Source organism: Aquarana catesbeiana, linkage group LG01, assembly GCF_042186555.1.
Source record: "Aquarana catesbeiana isolate 2022-GZ linkage group LG01, ASM4218655v1, whole genome shotgun sequence".
Taxonomy (NCBI): Eukaryota; Metazoa; Chordata; class Amphibia; order Anura; family Ranidae; genus Aquarana; species Aquarana catesbeiana.
Window position 1 is genome coordinate 777,246,915 of NC_133324.1, and position 12,315 is coordinate 777,259,229.

The window sequence follows — 12,315 nt, forward strand, 5'->3', positions numbered from 1 at the left end:
CTTCTATTGAGCTTAAACCAGCCATTGCAGCCATCTGTGTTGCTAGAAATCTAGAATGCTTGTTAACCCAGTTGCAGTCCCACATTTCTGCAGGTACGTCCTGACAATAACTGCTAAAATCTTTTCCTTTATTATTTAAAGCAGTGGGGTTTTTAGCTGATGCTTCTGCAGAATCTGTAAAGCTAGCAGCCAGGTATGCCGCAAGAAGGGCCGTATGGTTGAAAGCTTGGTCAGGAGATGCAGCATCAAAACTCAAGCTTTGTGGATTGCCTTTCTCAGGCGATCACCTCTTTGGACCTGGGCTTCAGGAGGCCTTGGAACGTACCTGAGGAGAAAAAGAAGAAACCTGAGGGTAAACGTCTTTTTCGAGGTTTCAGGCAGCAGACAAGAGAGAGAGGGTCATCCTAAAAAACAGTGAACAGGTCACAAGGTACGTGGTAGAGGAGGAATATTATTCAATCCTCCTCAGACCACCCCAAAGCCCCAGTGAATCCTGTGTTCCAGTGGAAGGAAGGTTGGGGGACTTCCTCCCGCAATGGACCAACGTAACTTCTAGCCTGTTTATGTTAAAGATAATAGAAAACGGCTACAAGGAGTTTAGTGCCGTTCCTCCACCCATCTTTTAAGCTACCCCATTACCCAGAGATCGGGAGAAAGCAGGATCTCTGAGTTTGCTATTGGTAGAGCTGTTGGATCAACAGGTTATCAGCCAGGTACCAGATGCGGAACACGGCCAGGGGATATACTCCCATATGTTCGTAGTCCAAAAGCCATCAGGCAAGTTCAGGTTGATTCTCAATCTCCGCCCCTGAACAAGTTTATCAGATACAAGCATTTCTGGATGGAGTCTATCTTCACGGTAACGAATCTCCTGTTTCCCGATTGTTATATGGCGACGATCGACCTCAGGAATGCATATTTGCATGTGCCGATACATCGGGATTTCCAGAAATTTCTCAGACTAGCAGTCAGGGTGAATTCGGAAGTTCTCCACTTCCAATTCAGGGCACTTCCGTTTGGACTAACATCCTCTCTGAGTATTTTCACAAAGGTCCTGGCAGAGGCCCTAGCTCCGCTGCGTGTCAGGGCCATTACAGTGATCCCCTATCTGGACGATCTTCTGTTTGTCGCCCAGTCTTATTGGCAGCTAGAAAAGAACTTACAGGAGGCACAACTTTTCCTGTGTTCTCTTGGTTGGTTGATTAATCAGAACCCAGCTGATCCCAACCCAGGAAGTACAGTACCAGGGATACAGAATTTCTTCAATAGAGAGGAAGATCTTTCTCCCATCAGAGAAGATAGAGAAAGTGGGTCTAGCGGTAGCGCAGCTTCAGACCAATCAGGACCCCATATCAGAGATGTCATGAGAGTGATAAGGTTAATGACATCCTGTTTTCCAGCAATCCCTTGGGCAAGGTTTCACCAGCGCCCATTACAGGGGCTACTTCTGCAGTGCTGGGATGGCAGCCAGCAGGGTTTGGATCAGCCTATGCCTATATCTACCAGAGTCAAAAGGACACTATGGTGGTGGCAAGCCAATAACAATCTGGACAGGGGTTTTTTGTGGTTCAGACCAACAGCTCTGGTGGCGACAACAGACACCAGCTCTTTCAGCTGGGATGCCCACCTGGAAAAGGATCTGGCTCAAGGATCTTGGTCTCAAGTGGAAGCCAGGCAGACCTCAAATCAGAGGGAGCTACTGGGAGTGCAGAGGGCGCTAGAGGCCTTCCAGCAAAGAATAAGGGGATGGCACCTTCAAGTAACATCAAACAATGCGGCCGTTGTCGCATACAAAACAAGCAGGGGGGAACAGGAGCCCTGCACTGCAGATGATAGCAGGTGAAATTTTTACTTGTGCCAAATCAAACCTGGCTTCTCTGACAGCAGTACATTTAAAGGGGACTCTGAACTCTCTGGTGGACTTTCTCAGTCATCAGCAAGTAAAACAGGACAAATGGTCGCTCAACCAGGAAGTGTTCGAGCAGGTTGTGAAGACCTGGGGCATACCAGAGGTGGATCTGTTTGCCTCAGAAAGCAAAAAGAAAGTTGCTCAGTTCTTCTCCCTGCACTCACTGGATTGAGCCAGAGGGATTGATGCCTTCGCCAATGCATGGCACTTCAACCTTTGCTATGCCTTCCCCCCAGTAAGGTTAGTTGCGGCGGTCCTCCATATATTTCTGACCCAGGAAACGGATCTCATTTTGATAGCCCTGTTTTGGCCAAGGAGGGCATGGTTTGCAGTCCTAAAGAGGTTGGCCATATATCCTCCAATTCCTCTTCCGATGGGGGAGGATCTGGTTACACAGGGTCCTATCCAACATCCTCAGATAGAGACCCTCAGACTTACAGCGTGGTATCTGAGGAACAGCTGTTAAGGGCTCAAGGGTTTTCAGAAAGAGTCATCAAGACTCTCTTAGAATGTAACATAAACCAGTAACCAGGGCTATCTACACCAAGGTCTGGAAGAGGTTCAATACCTTGTTAGTGGAACAGGGGCAGGAAGAACCAGGAATTCCAGCAGGGTTGGACTTTTTCCAGGCAGGCATGGAATTAGGTCTTTCTATTAGCACCCTGAAGGTACAGGCTGCCGCCTTGAGCGTTTTTCTCAAAGGTCTCCCTGCAGCAGGATTGTTTTGTAAAAAATTTCTTTAAGGCTCTCACCAGGTCCAGGCCAGTGAAGGTCAGAGCCTGTCCCTTCTGGGATCTGTCCTTGGTCCTCAGTGCACTTACAAAGAGTATGTGTGGCTCGGCCCCGCATTCCACCTGTGTGGGCAAAGTATCTTCCAAAATGGCCGCCATAGACTGTACACAATCCACGTCATCCATTGCGCCACCAGTCTAGCCCTGGCACATGTGCAACGGCACTCTTTTTTGCATCTGTGGTGCGGCAATGACGTCAGACGTCGCCGCGCTGGTGAAGTAGACGAAACGGTGATTTTTCCCGCCATTCTCTGTCGGCTATACCGAGGGTTAGGTAGAGATTGATATCTCTCCTGGTCACCCTTGAATTTCAGGCTTAATTCATCACTGGTAAGAATTCCTTTTGTACTTAACTTTTTACTTGTTAGCATTCTGGGATGGACATTTTTGAAATCCATGCTTTATATGTTAGTTTGGACTTTTGATTTTTTGTTGTTCATTATCCTTTAGGTCTTTTTATTTGGAGAGCATTAGCGTTTTAGTCACTCCTGGCCTCATTTTACTGAATTTGGGGTCGCTCTGACCACATGCTTGGCCTTTTTGTTTCTCTCCCTATTTCTCTACATCCCATTCAGCAAGGTGAATTACTCCAGTTATCACTGCAGATGCGATTTGAGCATACAATTGATTCAATTGCTTTGATTTATTGAAGGTATTCCATTCCCCTTCCTAATATAGATTTAAGTTTTCTGCTTGATCTTTATTTGACATAAATATATCTTTTTTTTTCTATATTTTTTTGTGTTGTTTTTTTCTAACAGAAAAAACTTCCAATCAAAATTTTTGTCCTTCTCTGCAAACCTTGATGGGATCCGATGTGAAGAGGCTTAGTGTGTTTGCACAAATGAAATTTGTATTTCTTGATCTTCAATTATGAGTTACATATACACTTGAGGCAGTTCTGGTAAGGTTCATTGGGGTTTTTCTTTTTCATTTTTGTTTTTTATTTAATTTGTAGCTTCATAGCCACTTTTGATAACAGATGATTTTTCTATGCCCTAAATCGGATACTGTTTTTGTTACACTTTGATATTCTCTGCATAATAACTCTTGAATGCTATTTTTCACAAATGTTAATCATATTCAAGCATGAGCGTTTATCAAATCTTTTGTTATTTATAGCATAATAGATGCCACACCCAAAGTCTCCTGAGGAAGCTCTGCTGAGCGAAACATGTTGAGAAAGTGGTATTATGCATCATGTCTCAGTGGAATAATTGAATTAAAATTTGTCTCATGTTTATTTAATATTTGTAATTTTATATATATATTTTTCAATGTCATTTGGTGAATTGATATTCTTAAACAATATATAATATATACAACATCTTAAAAGTCCCGAGGCTTGTTACCTCCAGCCCATAATTTCTTCATTTACTCTTGCTGATCCGCTCACAGTAAATGTACTTCTTGGTTTTGGCGGCATGCACGCACGCACCTCCTACTGACCTGTGCTGTGATTGGCTACAGCAGGATTTTGTCAGCAGGTTTTTGACCAATTATTTTGGGCGTGAACCTGCTGGATGGCTGTAAACACAGACACAGGATATGGCTGGTACTTCTCTTCCTTAGCCCTTTTCAATTCAGAAGGAGAAGAAAGCCAGACCTGTGTGAGGAGAAACAGCACAATTACACTTGCTTACACCTGTTAGGCACATTTAACCTTTGATTACCCTTCAGTTGACCCTTTAATTGCCATGTCACCTAGCCAGTGCCATTAGTACAGTGTCAGTGTACAGTATTTATCACTGATCATTGAGTCAGTTAGCGTCCCTACCAGCCAATGTCAGTTAGCACTAGATTACCACACTATAACAGTCAAACTATGGGGGTTATTTACGAAAGGCAAATCCACTTTGTACTACAAGTGCACTTTCAAGTGCAGTCGCTGTAGATCCGAGGGGGACATGCAAGGAGGATAAAAAAATGGCATTTTAGCTTGCATATGATTGGATGATAAAATCAGCAGAGTTTATGCTCATTTCAGATCTTCCCCTCAGATCTACAGCAACTGAAATTCCCAGTGCACTTTTAGTGCAATGTGGATTTGTCCCCTATAAGTCACTAATCACCACAATTACTAGTATAGTGTCTGTATCCATAGTGTCTGTATGGATCAGTATCTTGATCATGAACAGAACTATAGTAGTGCCCCCAATAGTATAATGTCTCCAATAATGCACCATTAGCGGGATAACCCCCGATCACTGCCAGCTCTTGCATTTAGCCCCTCTCTCTTCACCCAACAAGTGAAGTGTTGGTATGATTTTTCTGATCAATGCCACCTCTGATCCATTGTCCACAAAACTGAAGTGTTAGAGATCAGGTCAGATCTCTGCTAGCACTAGAAGCTATTTTTATTTCTAGTGCGGAATCAGTCCCTGATTGCTTGCCAGGAATTCTTTTTCCCATAGTCAGCATTAAAAAACCCAAATAATACCCAAAAAGGTACACTAGTGAGGAGGCCTACAGGATTTTGAAGATGACAGATGAGAGGGAAGGGGAAGCTTCATTGTCAGAATTAGCCTCAGAATATAAACCTGTATAAAGCAGCAGCACCCTGACAGCTAGCTCAGACAATGGTGAAAAGGTCTCTGCTAAAATCAGGCTTATTTGACCTGTTTAAAATGGTGCTTTACTCTAGATTTTGTAACAAGCAAGCAGACTAATGACACAGGTGTGTGATGGCTTCATATGAGAGCCACAGTTAGAGTTCAGAGCCCCACCCTCCCAAGGGGGTCAGTATGTGAAGGGATTAGAGAGAGGTGTTCACAGGCACAGTACTGTCCAGACCAAGGCCTGAGCCTGAGCCTGAGAGAGAGTCCATGAGGGACAGAGCAGTAAAAGAGCTGCAAAGAAAGATGCAGAGCTGAAGTGCAGCATCTGTACATGAACACTGGGACGTGTTTGACGGTCAGGAGGACCAGGAGGTACTGATAGGAGCAGTAAAGCTGCCACAAGAGAGCCAGGAGGCTGGGTTTTATGTTCTGTTGTATTGATGGTGAGAACCCCCTGTGTGAAAAGACATACCAGTGTGAACTTTTGATGTTCTTTTAAATAAAAGTTGGCATTAAAATCCTGAAAACAATTTCTGGCGTGGTGTAAACTCACTGTTTTGGCACTACCACTGAGCTAAGAAACCCCAACATGTCACAGACCCCATGTTGCTGAAGTGCTAGAAATGCATAATTATGCTCAGATGCAGCAGGGTGCAAATACTAGCGCTCCACTACCTTTTGGTGATCAGGCAAGCACCAGCGGCATAGTACATCCTGGCCTTTTAGACCCCAGCACTTCAGTATTTTATGAGCACCAGGCGAGCACCAGCAGTGCAGTACAAGCTGATAAAGTGGCTAGAGCTAGTAATGTAATGCAATGACAGCCACCAAGAATTTGAACACAGGCCTTTAGAGCCGATAGTAGTCTTCAAGAGGTGCTTATAAATCCTAATTAACTGCCCCCAGTTTCAGCAGCACCCGTTATTCCCCATTCACAGCCCAGCCGGGGGTTCAAGTGTAAACAGCAAACTTAACAACGCCCTTAGCCTTTTTTTTAGCTATTTTTTACCTAAGACCTCCATAATCTTATTGTGGACCAAAGTCTTATTTATTACCAACAGTACATCACCGTCAATCCAAATTCAAACCTTGCCAGGCCATTCGAGTGGAAACCTATCACGATTTACAAATTTAAAACTTATTTGGGCCTCACCTTTAACATTGGCATTACAAAAAAGAATAAATTGCGGTCATATTGGTCCATAGACCCAATTCATCATATGCACCTGCTCTCTGTCGCAATGGGAAGAAAAGTATACGGAAAAATAATACATTTTACGCATTTCAGGGACAAAACCCTCCGTTGTCCCCAGGGTGACCCTGACTATGATCACCTCCACAAAATTTGTCCCCTCATAAATTACCTGTCCCAGAAATTTGCAGATGTGTATATGCTCCAACAAAACATCAGCATAGATGAGTCCCTTGTACCATTTTGTACCTGAGGGCCACAGGCTATACATACTGCTTTAGAATTTACAGTCAGGTCCATAAATATTGGGACATCGACACAATTCTAATCTTTTTCGCTCTATACACCACCACAATGGATTTGAAATGAAACAAACAAGATGTGCTTTAACTGCAGACTTTCAGCTTTAATCTCAGGGTATTTACATCCAAATCAGGTGAACGGTGTAGGAATTACAACAGTTTGTATATGTGCCTCCCACTTTTTAAGGGACCAAAAGTAATGGGACAGATTAACAATCATCCATCAAACTTTCACTTTTATATACTTGGTTGCAAATCCTTTACAGTCAATTACAGCCTGAAGTCTGGAACGCATAGACATCACCAGACGCTGGGTTTCATCCCTGGTGATGCTCTGCCAGGCCTCTACTGCAACTGTCTTCAGTTCCTGCTTGTTCTTGGGGCATTTTCCCTTCAGTTTTGTCTTCAGCAAGTGAAATGCATGCTCAATGGGATTCAGGTCAGGTGATTGACTTGGCCATTGCATAACATTCCACTTCTTTCCCTTAAAAAACTCTTTGGTTGCTTTCGCAGTATGCTTTGGGTCATTGTCCATCTGCACTGTGAAGCGCTGTCCAATGAGTTCTGAAGCATTTTGCTGAATATGAGCAGATAATATTGCCTCAAACACTTCAGAATTCATCCTGCTGCTTTTGTCAGCAGTCACATCATCAATAAATACAAGAGAACCAGTTCCATTGGCAGCCATACATGCCCACGCCATGACACTACCACCACCATGCTTCACTGATGAGGTGGTAAGCTTTGAATCATGAGCAGTTCCTTTCCTTCTCCATAGTCTTCTCTTCCCATCACTCTGGTACAAGTTGATCTTGGTCTCATCTGTCCATAGGATGTTGTTCCAGCACTGTGAAGGCTTTTTTAGATGTTGTTTGGCAAACTCTAATCTGGCCTTCCTGTTTTTGAGGCTCACCGATGGATTACATCTTGTGGTGAACCCTCTGTATTCACTCTGGTGAAGTCTTCTCTTGATTGTTGACTTTGACATACATACACCTATGTCCTGGAGAGTGTTCTTGATCTGGCCAACTGTTGTGAAGGGTGTTCTTTTCACCAGGGAAAGAATTCTTCGGTCATCCACCACAGTTGTTTTCTGTGGTCTTCCAGGTCTTTTGGTGTTGCTGAGCTCACCGGTGCATTCTTTCTTTTTAAGGATGTTCCAAACAGTTGATTTGGCCACACCTAATGTTTTTGCTATCTGTCTGATGGGTTTGTTTTGTTTTTGCAGCCTAATGATGGCTTGCTTCACTGATAGTGACAGCTCTTTGGATCTCATATTGATAGTTGGCAGCAACAGATTTCAAACGCAAATAGCACACTTGAAATGAACTCTGGACCTTTTATCTGCTCTTTGTCAATGGGATAATGAGGGAATAACACACCTGGCCATGGAAACAGTTGAGCAGCCAATTGTCCCATTACTTTTGGTCCCTTAAAAAGTGGGAGGCACATATACAAACTGTTGTAATTCCTACACCATTCACCTGATTTGGATGTAAATACCCTCAAATTAAAGCTGAAAGTCTGCAGTTAAAGCACATCTTCTTCGTTTCATTTCGAATCCATTGTGCAGTTGTATAGAGCAAAAGTAGTTTTAGTGAGTTAATGTCATATTGTTACTGTGTGTTATTGTTAACTGTTGTTGTTTGCTTTGCAGGAATGCCAATCAGCTACGGCACTGATCTTAGTATTCTGACAGCATCAGGGTGCTTCTCTCAGAATACATTCAACAGTGGCTGCAGCACTCCTGGGGGAAATTTCTCCACCTGCATTTAAAAAAAAGAATGTGTAAGCCCAGCATTAGAAGCGTGGGGTGCTAAATGGGCAGTAGCTCTTATGCTTTGGCATATACTTTTTTCACTTTTTGCTGGCAGAGATTTCTTCATCCACATTGTTTACTGTGAATGGACTCTATGAATGGAATCTGTTAGATTCTTTGTTTGTTCAACCAACAGGCTGAAAGAAAAAAAGAGCATTACATTTATGCCCAACATTGGAAGAGTGGATAGATGTGTGACGGAAGCTTCCGTGGACTTTTTCTGGCAGACGTTTCTTCATCCACATTGTTTAATGTAAATGAAGGAATTTGTTAGGTTCTTTTTTTTGCTCAGCCTGTGGGCTAAATGAAAAAAAAAAAGAACATTACATGTATGCCCAACATTAAAAGAGAGGGTGGATTTGTGGCAGAAGCTTCTAATGGTGAGCATACCATACACTTTTGCTTGCAGAGATTTCTTCATCCACATCAATCGATGTGAATGGAAGAATCTGTTTTTTTCTGTTAGGCTGAATGAATAAAACAACATTACATGTATGCTCAACGACAGTTCAAACACGCCCCTTTTAGAAAGTAGACAGCCCAATGTATTTGCTAAGAGGCATGTTGAGTCCATTGAAGATTTACATTTTTTGACACAATTTTTAGCAAAATAACATAAGTTTTTTTTTTCTTTTTTATACACAAAGTTGTCACTTTAATGAGATTTCTCACACATGCCACAGGTATAGGTAGAATTATATCTCAAAACACATTCTGCTACTTCTCCTGAGTGTGGGCATACCACATGTGTGAGAACTTTTGGGAGCCTAGCCACGTGTGGGGGACAAAAAAACAATGACCACCTTTGGGCTTTGAAAGGGCTAATTTCCTTATTTCGCTTCCTGATAATCTATCACAGTTTTGAAAAATTTGAAATACCAGGATAGTAGAAACACTCCCACAAATGACCCCTTTTTGGAAACTAGACACCCCAAGGTATTTGCCGAGAGGCATGTTGAGCCCATGGAAGATTTTATTTTCTGCCACAAGTTTGTGGAAAATGCCATAAAAAAATTCCTTTTACATAAAGTTGTCAATTTAATGAGATATTTCTCACACATGCCATGGATATACACGAAATTACACCCCAAAGCACATTCTGCTACTTCTTCTGATTATGGGGATACCATATGTGCAAGACTTTTTGGCAGCCTAGCCACGTACAGGGGGCCAAAATTCAATGAGGCTTGCAAGGATTTCCTAGCTACCTAAGACATTTTTGGAGGCCCTAAAATACCAGGACAGTAAAAACACCCCCCAAATGACCTCTTTTTGCAGAGGTGTAACTAGATCCTTCAAGGCCCTGGTGCAAGAAACCATTTGGGCCCCCTGACCCCCAGCCAGGGCCCTTCCCTCCGAGTCCAGGACCCTTCCCTCTGAGCCTGGTAGTGGAATGCCAGAAACTGGTCGCAAGTGCCACCATTGTGACCTCGGTAGTTCCGCCAGTGGTGTCAGCAATTTTTTATTTTTTTTATTACTTTTACAATTTTTTTTTTTACAATATTACTTTTATTGCTTTTTACATTTTTTTAGGAGCCCCATTGGGGAGCTTTGGTGAAATATCAGAGGTCTAAACAGATTTTTCACCTTTGAGACAGAGAAAAGAGATTGAGGACCCTCTCAATATCCATCTCTGCAACCTCAGCTGCACAGAATGAATTGACAGGAAAAGCTTCCCATTCATTCACAAACTGAATCATAGTAAACACAGACTACTATGCTTCAGTTATGAATGGACATGGTCAGTGATTGGTACCAATCACTGACTGCTCATTCAGAAACATTTACTGGCCCCTTTTTTACTGGCCCCATAATACATTTACTGGCCCCTTTCCTGCTCTTCATCCTGACACATCCCTCACAGCAGTCAGTGGGAGAGAGGAGGGAGAAGCCAGTAGCGCTGTGGGTTGGATGGGCAGGAGAGGACGCAGGGGGGCAGCAGGACCTGGATAGAAGGGGAGGTGGGGGCAGCATGTAGGGAAACGGATCCCCTCCATTTTCCTCCTGCAGCCACTGAATGCCTGTGGGAAGGAGGGGAGGAGAATCAGGCTTTCAGAGACTGCTGGGGGAAAATGGAAGGGAATAGTTTCCCTCTATGCCACCACCCCTCCTACCAGGTGTACAGGGGGGCCATACAGGCCCCCTGAAGCATGCGGCTGGGTTGCAATGGTGACCCCTGCGACCCTTCTAGTTATGCCCCTGCCTTTTTAGACAATAGACAGCTGAAGGTATTTGCTGAGAGGCATATTGGGTTTTTGGAAGATCTTATCTTTTGCCACAAGTTTTTGGAAAAAACACACAAAGTTGTCAGTTTACTGAGATATTTCTTACACACATCATGGGTACATGTGGAATTACACCCCAAAGCACATTCAACTACTTCTCCTAAATATGGGAATACCACATGTGTGAGACTTTTTGGGAGCCTAGCAAAATCCAATGACCACCTGCAGGCTTACAAAGGGCATAACTTGCGCATTTAATTTCCTAACTACCTATCACAGTTTTGGAGGTCCTAAAATGTCAAGACAACAATGGGAATTTTTGGGACTTTGAGTGAAGCACGAGGTAGTGCCTCCATCCTGGGTTCAAAAGAGAAAAAGGGGGGCAGTGGGACTTTAAATGAGCCAGTTGACAGACTGGGGTTAAGATAAAAAAGTTCAAGTTTATTGCATATAAATCATACTGATGTATATTAAAACAATCAACATGATATCTGAGCAATGAATAGCTAACACATATGTCATAAATAAATTATACATATGAAACTGGGAAGCACAAAACAACAAGATGCAAAAAATAAGTCTAAAAATTGATGCATAAAAAATTAATGAGAGTAAAATCCTATAGAGAGCATGGTGGCTACATTCTTGGTGACCGACGCGTTTCTGTGAATACACTTCTTCAGGGTCGGATGCTATAGGATTTCTGAAATAACAAAGTATAATGGCATCAGGAAGTAGACTAAGTGCAGCCAGAGAAGACAGTATGTCAATTTCTGGATACTTACAAAGATAACCAAACTATGGTGTAGTGAAAGGACTGGGCCAAAAATGGTTGCCCTTCCCCGGAGCTGAGGTGGCAAGGGATCCAACACATGACAGGCGCAAACAGGCATCATCCACAGAGCGCAAACCATCTCTTTCACAAGGTGGCCAATAATAGATCAAAGTGATGGAAAGGATATTTGAAATGGATAAGTAAATCCATTAAGATACACCAGAAGTGCTAAACTTGAGAGTAGGAGAAGTAGGGGCTTGGAATAAAGTCACGGAAAGTTACCTTTACTGTGCTAAAGACAGGAGCTTCCCAGAGCTATGGCATCTGCATGTGTGTGAAAGAGAGGACCGTGCCAGAGGAGACGCCTGATATGCAACCTGCCTGCGCCGGCGATTACCACCAACGTCGCACTGGGCCAAAGAGGCATGGGGCGGGGCCCCTGTCTGGGCGGTGAGAATGTCCACCCCAGGGGGGTCGGTTTTGTGTGGGGGATTGGGCGGGTGCTCACATCGCATCAGCGCCACGCATTGCTCCCACACATGACGTCACTGGTTGGCACCGTTGTGCGGGTGCAGACCTTTCCATCTTTTCCGACTCAGCTGGACGTGGTGGCACCAACCATGGGTGGGTTCTCCCCGCCCAGACAGGGGCCCAGCCCCACGCCTCATTGGCCCAGCGTGACATTGGTGGTAATCGCCGATGCAGGCGGGTTGCATATCAGTCATCTCCTCTGGCGCGGTCCTC